Source organism: Ambystoma mexicanum, chromosome 2q (assembly GCF_040938575.1).
Source record: "Ambystoma mexicanum isolate Mex_15411 chromosome 2q, UKY_AmexF1_1, whole genome shotgun sequence".
Classification (NCBI taxonomy): domain Eukaryota; kingdom Metazoa; phylum Chordata; class Amphibia; order Caudata; family Ambystomatidae; genus Ambystoma; species Ambystoma mexicanum.
Genome location: NC_090924.1, coordinates 1,160,582,969 through 1,160,594,981, shown reverse-complemented (window position 1 = coordinate 1,160,594,981; position 12,013 = coordinate 1,160,582,969). Strand labels below are relative to the sequence as shown.

Genomic DNA, 12,013 nt, shown 5'->3' with positions numbered 1-12,013 from the left:
TCAACACCTGGACATGTGGCACAGTACAATTCTCCTCCAGTTTTTGTCAGAACAATTGTATCAAAGAAAAAGGGCACACAATTCGAGTCTTGGGAGCCTCGCAAGCAGGAAATCTGGAAGGCTTGCCCTCGGAGTACCAAGAATTTCAACATGTTTTTAGTAAATTTTAGCAGAAACCTTACCCCCTCAGTCTTTTGACTGTAGAATAGACCTTGAACCTGGAGCTGCGCTACCGTGTAGCAGGATCTATGCGCTGATGGAAAAGGAAAAACATCTGAAGGAGTACATAGATACTAATCTTCAAAATGGGTTAATTCGCCACTTCATCTCGCCAGTCTCGTCGCCATTGTTTTTCATACCCAAAAAGACTGGAGAACTTAGAACATGTATCGACTATCGTGCCACAAACTGCATCACCATTAAGAATCGATACCCTTTACCCCTCATACCAGTATTATTGGACCAAGTTCGAGGAGCTACTATTTACACCAACCTAGATCTAAAGGGGGCCTACCACCTGGTGCGGGTGCGTGAAGGAGACGAATGGAAGACAGCTTTTAGAACAAAATTTGGATTGTACGAATACCAAGTCATGCCATTCGGTCTCTGTAATGCACCCGCCGCCTTTCAACACTTCCTAGATGAGGTTCTCTGTGGTTTTTTGGACACCTTCGTCGTTGTTTATATTGAGGACATCTTGATTTAATCCAAGAACATGGAGGAGCACATACGTCAAGCAAGATCTGTCCTGCAGCGGTTAAGAGAGCAACATCTGTATGGTAAATTAGAAAATTGCTCATTCCACTGCACAACGGTAGAGTTCTTGGATTTATTTTGTCCCTGGAAGGAGTCAAGATGGACATGCATAAAGTTCAAGCCATTCTAGATTGGCCAGCTCCGAGAAGCATTAAAGAAGTGCAATCTGTGTTAGGGTTGAACTTCTATAGAAGATTTATACAAGGGTTTGCCCAGAAGGTGCTAGCTATAACTCGGCTCCTTAGAAAAGGAACACCCTTTGTGTGGAGTGCGGAAGCAGAAGAAAGCTTCAAGTGTTTAAAGGAGGCGTTCACCTCAGCACCAGTTCTCCTACATCCAGACCCCAGTCAACCTTTCCTGGTGGAAACAGATGCTTCCAGTTACGTGCTGGGGGCCATCCTTTCTCAACGGGATCGGTCGGGCCAACTACATCCGGTAGCATATTACTCTAGGAAATTGAATCCAGCAGAACAAAATGACACCATCGCGGACCGCGAGTTGCTCGCCATCAAAGCAGCCTTTGCTGAATGGAGGCTCTACCTTCTAGGAGCACGACACACGGTCACAGTACTGACCGATCACCAAAATCTTCAATTTCTAAAGTCAGCACGCGCTCTCACCCCACGTCAACTGCGATGGGCCATGTACTTTGCAGACTTCGATTTCGTAGTCACATATCGCCCAGGTTTAGAAAAGCCGATATATTATCCAGATACCCAGAGCCATTGATCACTAGCAACACAGAAAAAGTCCCTATTGTGTCTCCGACAAAAATCATAGGTAGTACAACCAACAAAACAAATCAGAGAAGGCATGACAGCACAGGAATTGCTACACTGGGAAGACCCGCAGAAGAAACGTCAGGTACTTGATGGGTTGCCGTATCAAGGAACTACAGTGTACATACCTACAAATGACCTACGTAAGAAGATACTCGAGTGGTGCCATGATTCACCACTGGCCGGACATCCAGGAGTGAACAAAACCCGAGACTTAATCCAGAGACATGGTTGGTGGCCAAACCTCCACCAAGAGGTCCAGGAGTATGTTAAAAATTGTAAAACATGTGCTTGAAGCAAGGCAGACCACCAAATGGGCCTTCTTAAACCTCTACCCACCCCGACGCAACCCTGGAATATGATCTCGGTAGACTTTATCGTGGAATTACCTCCGGACCAGGGGTATACCATGATATTGGTGGTTATTGTGTCATGACCCGGCGAAATTGCCCCTTCTGGACCTCATGGTCATTGTCACGAAGGGCTTGTACTCCTTGTCCCTCCCAACATGGCCGTACTAAGCTCCGTGCTACGCACTAGCTTTCACGTCGTGGCACGTACTACTATAAATTGGTCACGCCCCTGCGGGTCCGCGCGTCTCAACGCTATCTTCGGTAGTGACCCGACGTGCGTTTACTCTCTCATTGGTTTCCTTTGATCCTCTTACTTCCTTCCTTGCCTTTTATCCTGTTCCTGGATTCCCCCCCTACTTACTCATTCATCGCTATCCTGTATACCCTGGAACCACGAACTTCCCGGAACTTGAACGCGTCCTGCAACCCGACGAGGCTCGGGCGAGCCTATTCAAGACCCGAACCATCCACAGGAAGAGTCCTGCGGCCGAACAAGGGAGATCCCGATCACAGGTGAGACGGGGGGAGATTTACGACATATTGACTCTTTCTCTAAGTTGGCTCATTTTATCCCAATTAAGGGAATACTGACCGCAAAGTAATTTACGGATCTTTTTCTGCAACACGTAGTCCGTCTACATGGTATACCACAACACATAGTCTCAGACCGAGGCTCCCAATTCACCTTCAGGTTTCGGCGCCTATTCTGTAGAAAGATAGGCATTGAGCTGCAAATGTCCAGTAGTTATCATCCCGAAACCGACGGACAAATTGAGAGACTGAACGAAACTCTTGAACAGTATCTACGCTGTTTTACTCATAGCACCAAAAGGTATTTGGGTGGAAACTCTCTAGTTGGCAGAGCTAGCATATAATAATTCCAAACATGTTTCCACCGGCTACTCCCCCTTCTACATGACGTACGGTTATGACCCACATGTCCAGCCCACAGTGACTCACCTACCTGATGTCTTACCATCCGTCCAAGGTAGATTAGAACTGTTAACACAAACTGGGAACAAGCACATCAAACCTGGGTATCCGCAAAATACTCCAGTAAAAGATACGCAGACAAGAAGCGCCGGCCCAGTCCGAACTATAAAGCAGGTGATAAAGTGTGGTTGTCAACCAGACACTTACAAATGCCTGGGTCTCAGAAACGGAAACCACGATTCTTGGGACCATTTCAGATAACACGAGTTATAAATCCTGTGGCCATGCAACTCCACTTGCCTCAGAATATGAAAGTTCACCCGGTATTCCACGTAGCTCTCTTGAAACCAGCGGCTCCCCACATTCGAATGAAAAGACCACCACCAATCATAGTAAAGGGGTACCCTGAATACGAAGTTCGAGCAATATTGAATTCACGAGGGAGGGGGGGGGGGGGTCAGCTCCATTACCTAATTGATTGGGTGGGCTTCGGTCCAGAAGACCGATCATGGGAACCAGCCAGTAACATACATGCTCCTCGGCTCTTGCGCCCATTTCACCAGAACTATACCACCAAACCCGGCCCTTCAGGGAGGGGGTGTACGAGCCACCTTATGTAGATGTCACCTTTGCCCTCATTGCAGATGTGCTTGGTGTTGTACTGTGCTGAAGCCAGCGAAAGACAGAACCAGGAAGAAACTACACTTCCCAGCATGCTTGGCCTCAAAACTACAGCCCCGGCAGTCCATGAACTAAATTCAGGCACACGGAGCCTGCAAAAGCGAAGGCCGACGCCCAAACCAACACCCAAGCGTATGCGCGCCGGAACTCCTGCGCATGCGCGGACAACGCAAATTCGTTCGCGCTCAGCTTTTCTCCCGAACGGACGCATCTCAGAGGATCTCCGGGCAGAACACTACACGCGGGGCCAGACCTCGCCTGCAGAAAACTCTTGCGGCCCCGCGAGATAAAAGCTAAGTTCTTCTTGTTATTCCTAACTTGTTTGGCAATCGGAACGGCAGCCCTTGAGAGGGAGGGATCCCAGTAATCCCGCAAAGACAATCCAGGGAGGGAGATCAAAGGGAATCCACTGCCACAGCCCAGAGCGGAACACTAACAGCATGTGACATCGCATGTCTAGCATGTGCTAATAGTAACTAGCGAAACTGAACCTGGAAGGCGCAGTCTAGAAAAACACACTAATTGTTTCCTTTTCGGCAGGCACCGGCGCTGCTTCTTGCGGCGGAAAGGTCCGACAACTGTGCGAACTTCCTCTTCGTGAAATGGACACGAACAGCCTGAGCTAAGTGCTATTTTATATTTATGTTTCGGTTACGTTGAAAAGGCAGAGCAGCAGCTCATTTTGGGGGAGAAAACATATTGCTTATATGTTGTGATTCTTTCATGTTAAAGAAAAATTGAGTGGGGGGGACTAGCTTTTAGGTGACAAGGGGCAAACTCAGTGCTAAACCATAACTGAGTGCAGCGCCTCTGGTTTGCCATGAAGAGGCAAGGGGCAAAAGCAATGCTTCAGTGCGATTGAGTGTCAAGCCTCATGTGAGAGTGAGAGTGCATGTGAACCAAAACTAAATGTTCGCTGGAAATTAACCAAGAGAAGCTCACAGGACGGGAGCTCAGGAGCATGTTTTCCCTTTAATCCCCCCTCCCTATCCACCATCAAGATTCCTAAACCTCTATCCGGTTTACCCAACTCCCCGAAACCCATCCAATCCAAGGACCCTAACCCTCTTTCCCCAAGGGGGTCACGGCGGCCTGTGTTTTGCCCTAAACCAGGCGCCGGGACCGCCGAGGGGAGGCAGGTGTTTGTGCTGCTTCCGCGCTGGAGGAGTAAAACGGAATCTGACAAATAGGTAAAATAAGATACCAGACCTGCAGGTCTAGCTGAGGTTTAAATAATTTGCAAGGCCTGACTCCTCTCACTGTTGTCTTATTTCAATAGTACGCACAACTGCTGTATTGTTGCTCATTTCAAATGGGTCTGTTTGCTAATCAAAAACATTTTGATTAGCAAATTCTGCTAATCAATTTTTGAAAACGAATGCACGCCTGGCTCCGCATCTTCTCCTTAACGTTCTCTCATGGCATGTCCCGACAGGGGCACACAACAGGATGCCCCAGAAAGCTGGAGGAAACACTTTGTTGGTGCAAGATGCTTTACGCTCCATGACTATGGAACCCAAATGTGGAAACGAAGAAAAAAAATTGAGCGACGCTGTACATAGCCGAGAATGTCAGCACACAGGGAGCTACTTATCCAAATGCGAGTCCAAAACCAGCACATCACCCCCCGGTTCCTTCGGGACGTGAAACGGTAAGAAAGTAGGACGGTACACAGGAGACATCCACCGGCCTTCACTCTCACAGTCTGCTTTACTCCAGCTGACATTCATGGAACTTAAGGGGAACTCACACCACAACATTCCACAGGCATACATTCCACCAGGTATTCCCTCAAGCAAGCATTCATGCAGGACCAAAGCAGGGAACACAAGACAACACATTGGAAGCCAATGGGTGGGGTAATAACTAGTACTTTAAGTGGGGTAAGAAAAAGGGGGAGGGTCGACTTATTTGGGGGCAGGGATTCCATGGTGGGCATTGCCTGAAGAGTGCACAAACCATAGTAAAGCGTGCAGATATATAAATGTATGTAAGCATTTATATATTTGTATGCATACCTTACTATGGTTGTATACTTTTCAAGCCTTTTATACACAGACATATGTAACATATGTCTATGTTCTGCAGATTAGATCACGGAGGCCCCCCCTACCCCCCGGGTTTATCAAGGGTCAGTGGCCTGGGGAGGTGAAACAAAGAGACGATAACTTACTCGTGTGACCCCTTGTGACCCCTCATGCAAGGGGTCACAAGAGGAAGTTACAGTTCCCGACAGACGCACCTGACAGCCACAGCGTTGCTGAAACTGCAACTTACAGTTTCAGCGTTACTGTGGCTGGCTGGCACTTGTGTCAGTCACACAGCTGTCTAACTTTAAAATGGCAGGCAGATCTCTCATCGCAGCTACATCTGTGGTGGGATAATGTGACCCACCATGGCATGTTGGTACCAGGGGGCGCCAGCTCTGCCCCCCTTTTAGGAGATTGCCAAGGCCCACCCCCTGCTGGCCCCAGCCCACTTAAAGCACTGGAAATAATCAACCACCACGCACAAGCTCAGTGTCCATCCTAACATGTCATCTCCCTCCTACCTGTACTCAAATGCATAATTTCAGCTTAAAAGGTGGTGCTTAAGCGCCACCTAAAAACAAAGTAGAAAGGGGTAGACTTTAAACAAGCCATGGGTCTTTCACGAGATTAACATTACAATAGATTCTTCATTCAGTGAGAACGAAGAGTCTCTGATGAAAAAGTCTTCAAGCTATTCATTTGATGCCAAGAGACATAGGCTTTTGACATTAATACAGGTCTTTGCGGACTGTGTTAGTAACACGTTTGCGATATGCCGTTGTAATTTGGGAAAAATCAATTTGACGATAATGATTTACTGGCAGTGCGTTAAAGTGAAACGTAACTGACCAAGGAAAGCAAAATGCAGCTCGGTTCCAAGGCCAGACAGTACAGAATGCGAAGCCCCATCATGCCCTCAACCCAGATACTCATAGATGGGCAACTTCCACTTCTTAAAAAGGTCCACTAATTACAAATACCTCTGCGACAATGTAATCGTTTTACCTTCGGCTGGAAACTCCTCGAACTCATCGTCCTCCTCCAGCAGCCCCAAGTCTACGGTCTGCTTCTTGTCCGACATATTTACCAGTAGTCTCTCCTCCTCACGTTGTTTCGCTTGTCACTGCACCATAGAGATGAAAAAAACAGGCGGCTAGAACTGACGCGGCGCGACGCGCCGGAAGACAAGAGAGGGCTACACTCTAGGATCGCCGCCAGATCGCGCTCTGTCCCGAAGCATTGTGGGAATAGGGCGGAATGATTTCATTGGAGGTCTTTTCCATTTCCCAGTAGTGCAGCCTGAGTCTGTAGTCGGTAAATTACGGCGCGTGGAGAAGCGGGGAGGTACGGGTGTCTTGCCTTCAGTTTAGAAATGACGCCACGGTGTTTATCGGACATTTACAAAATCATCGTTGTGGTTTAGTTTAACGTCTTCAAATGTGAAATAAAAATCGGTGGAAGAACGGTTTTGGAGGTCTACGACGTTTCACATCCTGCAGTATTGTATCAGTGTAGTTATCCAAGCATACAATAAATATATAAGGTATCGAAACCAATGATTGGATTTGATTTTGTTATTCATAATTTACTCCATTATAAGCAATAGCCTAGGGGATAAGCACACTTCCCTCTGATTGTGCAACATGGGCCTTCTTGGGACAGTATACATACGGCTAGCACATACCCAGGGCTAATACTTCCGTAACAATTCAGGCCTAAATTAACGGATCGCTGTCCCTCTTACTCGTCCCAGTACTTACCTTTGAGGTCTCTTAACTCCCAGGAACTTTTTTTCTTCTTTTTAAGTATGAATACCTCTTACTAACCCATAATTCTCAGTTCGCAATGTCCTGTCCAGCTAGGAACCAACATCTTCCCGGTGTGGGGCTTTGGTTAGCAATATAGCAGGGCCACCCTGATTCCTCCTTCAACAGGTTGGCAGAGTTTTCTACGGTAGGCTCTTTCCCTATGGCGCTGGTGTCCATAGCTCCGAGGGGCCTGCCGAATGCCAATGGCAGGCCCTCAACCCCCACACATAGTGGGCCTGTGTGGTGCTCACACAGAGAGCACCCAGGGGCGCTTGCCGGACGAACATGGCAGGTGACCCCCAACAATGGCGACGAGGACGAGTCCACGGGCCCCCCCCATGCTGCCAGTGAGTGGTGGGGGGGGAAGAGGAACGTCCGACCCCATCGCGGTCCGGTGTGGCCTGCGCCTCACCGCCGTGGTGTAGGCCCGGGCCTCCCCGCGATGAGGCATTCACCCCGCGGCGTTCTGCCGCAAAGAGGATGATGGAGGAGGAGCGGCGATTCGTTGCAGTGGTGGAAGTGCAGGGGAGCCATTGCGTGCTGCGCCCCGGCCGCAGCCCTCAGTAATGGGGGTGCTCGTGCGGCCAGGATCGGAGCATGGCGGCACCCCTGCGATGTATGCTTCTCCTGCGACGTTCGTTGCTGCAGGAAGAGAGGATGTGCACCACCCGCCGGGGGTGGGTCACGCTGCGCATTATCCCCAGCACCCCTGCCGTGGGGAGGGTGATTGTGTGTGTGCCCCCCCGGGAAAAGCAATGAGCGGTGTCCACCGCGAAAGGAGGGGCCGATGGCGAACCCCTGCGGCGTCCGCTGTGCGGGGCCGCTGTGTTGCGCCTGTGGACCCGGCGCGCCTGCCGTTGCAGGGGGGAACATGCCGGCCCCCCCCGTGGTCATCCCGCCCCAGCGACTGCGGATGCTGCTCCAGTCGGAAGTAAGCGGCAGCGGCCGCAACAGTGCAGAGCAAGAAAAAAAAAAACATGAAATGCTCCGGTGCGGAGCGCCGAGGCAGTGGTACTGCGGCGGCTGTATGTGCCTGGACAGCGGCACTCACCACGCCTTGAAGGCAGCACCTGCCGCCCGAAATATGAAGAGGGGTGTGCGCCCTCCCAAGGAGAAACACAGCTGTGGCAACGGCGCATCCCTGAGGGAGAGCTGGCGAGCATCCGCTGCCACGGAAAAAAAAAAAAAAAAATGAGGAAAGAGGTGAGGCGGCTGCCCCTTCATGTAGAGGGACGGGGACAGCCTGTAACACCCTGGGACATCCGCCGCCGTGGGAGGAGGTGGCGGTGGTGCCGATGCGGCTGCGGCAGTGTCCTGACCTCCCGCCGGGAGGTGAGACGTGTTGCCCCGGGCCGCGGCCCTCTGCAAGGAGGGTGCTCGTGCGGCCCGGGGAGGATCTAGCCCACGTCCTGTCCCGCGGCGCTATGCAGGAAAATAAAGGGAAAAAAAAACAACGTCCAGTGGGAGAAATAGACTGGCCCCCAGCCGAAGCAGTGAGACTGGAGTGCCCGCCTCCACAAATGTCAGGGCGGCCGAGTGCCGCCGTGGAGCACCACCTCGGCCAGCCTGCCGCGAGATGCCCTGGGGGTAAGTGCCCGCCCCCAACTATCCCGGGTGATGGGCAACGGGAGGACCCAGCTTGCGCTTGCACCGGTGCAGGAGGCGAGCTCCGACAACCGGGCTGCAACCTGCACCGCAGGGAGCTCAAGAGGACCCCAGGCCTGGAGGCGGTGACTCGCAGAAGCGCTCTGGCGCCGGATCCTGGGAAAATAAAAGGGCCCTTTTAATCAGCCCAGCCCAGCAGAGCCGACAAGGGAGTACTCCATGCCTCCATACAAGAGGTGCTGAACAAGAAACTTGTGGCTGCACATTCCACTCTCAGCGCCACAGCATCAGCATCGCCCTGTCACGTGTGTCCCACTACCATGGGCGTGCGCGCTCCTGCCTGAAGAAGTCACCTGGGGCACAATAGGGAGCAACTGGTTGATCGAGTGCGGCAGTGCGCAACACGAGCCGCACAGTGTTGAACAGGGGACTTACACCTTATGCTCATCAGAACCCTCAGCTGCAACATTTCTGCATCCAAAGCCATGTGCACTGTACACCTGAATAGCAGTGCAATGGGGGAAACAGGAAACCCTAACATGGAAGACACCTGCCGGCCCCGCAAGTGGCCTCGACACCCTGCCACAAAGGTCCCCTATCGGACCATCTGAGGACCAAGGAGTTGGTGGCCCTGCCTGCCTGCCAACATCACCCGGCGTGCCATCAGGTCAAAGGACCAGGCCAAAGTAGGTTTGGGGGAGGTATCTACCGGCCCCCTGAGCCCAACCACCATGGGGTCTGACCAACAAACACGGGTGACCCTGCCACTCCCATGAAGAAGCGGTGCACTGGGCAGGTCGGGATGAGTCCATTCAATGCAGAGGAATGGGAGTGATCACATATGCCATGTCGACACTGGCCGCAGGGCAGAATTGACCCACCAGCACCACAGCATTGCTCCAAGCACAGTGAACCTGAGCGTGCTGCACTCTGCACATCATGTACCTCATCGCTAGTGCAGTGCCCAGAGGGCTGCACGGAATGGACGGATGACTCTGTGCACCAATGACCGCCCTGAGCAAGTGAAGAATGGCATCGACCCAGCACCAACCATGGCCTCCCCATGGCCAACGTGGGACTCTCACCGCACGCCCGCACGGGTCGCAGTCATGAGTACCAGGATATCCAGCATTCTGGGTACCGCAGGACTGAACAAAGTGTGGGGCCCCAACTCTGAGGAGGGGGCACTAGGTGCTGTCAGATGGTCCAGGAGGGTGGCTCTCACCACCCACCGGCGACGCCAGTCCACCCCAGCGTTGCCAGCCAGACAAGGACGGGTGCACTGCAACAGCAAAAAAGGAAAAATGGCAGGCCAACCAGCAGAGAGGTGGTTGTCTCCCGGCCTGGTGCCAGCAGAACACGAGCCACCCTGTCTGCCACACTGGTGGCCCCCAACTGCGGGTCACCAAGGACACCCTGCATGCCACGCCATCGAAGGACCAGGCTAAGCGCGGTTTTGGGGGAGGGGAGATACCTGCAGGACCCCCGAGTTCGGAATACGTGTGTCTGACCAGCGAACCAGGCAGCTCTCGACCACAACCCCAGGAGTCAGTACATCAGGCTAGAAGTGGGTTACAGCTCAGAATGAGTCCTTGTGCGCCCTCTTGCGCTCCGGATGGGGGAGACCTCCGGACTGGGGAACATCGCCGGAGAGGGGGCAAGTGATGTCCTGTCACCCCCGTGCCCGGTTAACAGCATTGTGCCCCACCAACAGCACGTGGAGAAGCGTGGACGCCCGGTGACCGGTGTCCCTAGGCTCTGAACAGCAGGTAACTATGCCGATGTGGCCCCTGGCACCCGCCAGGTGCGGCTCTGCCGGCCATGAACTGTACCTTCGCTGGACCTGGACCCGGGAAGTGACTCCTGAACAGACGCTGATAGAAGACGAACTGGTATCCTGCGGCCCTGCAATTGCTTAAAGAGGACTCTAATCCTGTGTGTTTGCTGCTGTGAACCTGCATAGTAGTCACATGCTTAAAGTGGTCTCAGTAAAGAACAATAAGGTGAAGCGGTGGCCCCGCAGTTGTGAGGTGTGCGTAGAGCCAGCCACCGACCTTGGCGTTTTGTCAGTAGTTGCAGTTCCGAACCCCAGGTGAATAAAGGGTCTTGTAAAATGTGGGAGAGCTGCCTACATTCCACCGGCAGCTCACTCACCGCGACTGTCACCCGCGGAGTATGATTATAATTGGTTAGTGTGTGTTAGACTTGCAACTATTTTGAGTTAGCGAGGTATGTGTTAGCGTTACATTTTAGTATTTGGTTATCCCGCAAGGTCTGAAGTGAGAAGTAGTGTGTCGTTCTGTAACAGGCGGGACACATGTAGATTTTAGCCACGTTTGTTTGTTTGTTATGAAAAAGGAGGAGTGTGATGGGTGACGCTCCCATGTGCATGGCCCCTTTAAGGGGATGTGTCCCTCCCACGTGTATTGCCCCTTTAAAATGGGCCATGACTGTGTCATGGCCCAAGCTAATAAAAGGAGCTCCTGCAGGCATGTGAGACAGAGCGGCTGCAGACTCCCAAAGAGGAACGACTGAGTCCGTGTCTCATTATTGATGTAGGCCGCAGGCCTACACGTGGAGGCCCAGGCCTGCCCGCCCGGTTACCGTGGGACCCGTACGCCAGGATGGTGGCTGAGGTCCACACGGTCATGGGCCTGGCAGGCTGTGCCCCACCCCTATGGTGCTGGTGTCCATAGCGCCGAGGGGCCTGCCGGATGCCAATGGCAGGCCCCCAACCCCAACACATAGTGGGCCTGTGTGGTGCTCACAGAGAGAGCACCCAGGGGCGCCTGCCGGACGAACATGGCAGGCGACCCCCAACAGTGGGTGGCATCACTGGACGGGGCCTCTTTCCGACACAGCCTGGTAGCTTGGTTGGCAGCATTGAGATGTGTCATAGGTGGATCTACATTAAATAACTACAGCCGAAAAGAACAAGGCTGAATACTACAAAGCTGATATGTTTGCATTTTTTAAATTTCGAATGTTTTTACAATTGTCCCCTGCTTTCAATGTAATGTAAGCGGGGGACACCACCGAAGCCCATAATGTCGAACTTGGCGAGCGGG

General features: G+C 52.2%; 1 long non-coding RNA gene across 1 annotated transcript in view; it reads right to left on the bottom strand.

Moving 5' to 3' along the window:
- LOC138570017 (uncharacterized) overlaps positions 1-6,708 on the bottom strand; it is a 64,931-nt gene extending 58,223 nt beyond the window's left edge. Inside the window, exon 1 of the long non-coding RNA XR_011303381.1 lies at positions 6,538-6,708. This is a non-coding gene — a long non-coding RNA (uncharacterized lncRNA). The remainder of the gene's footprint in view (positions 1-6,537) is intronic.
- Positions 6,709-12,013: the final 5,305 nt, after the last annotated feature.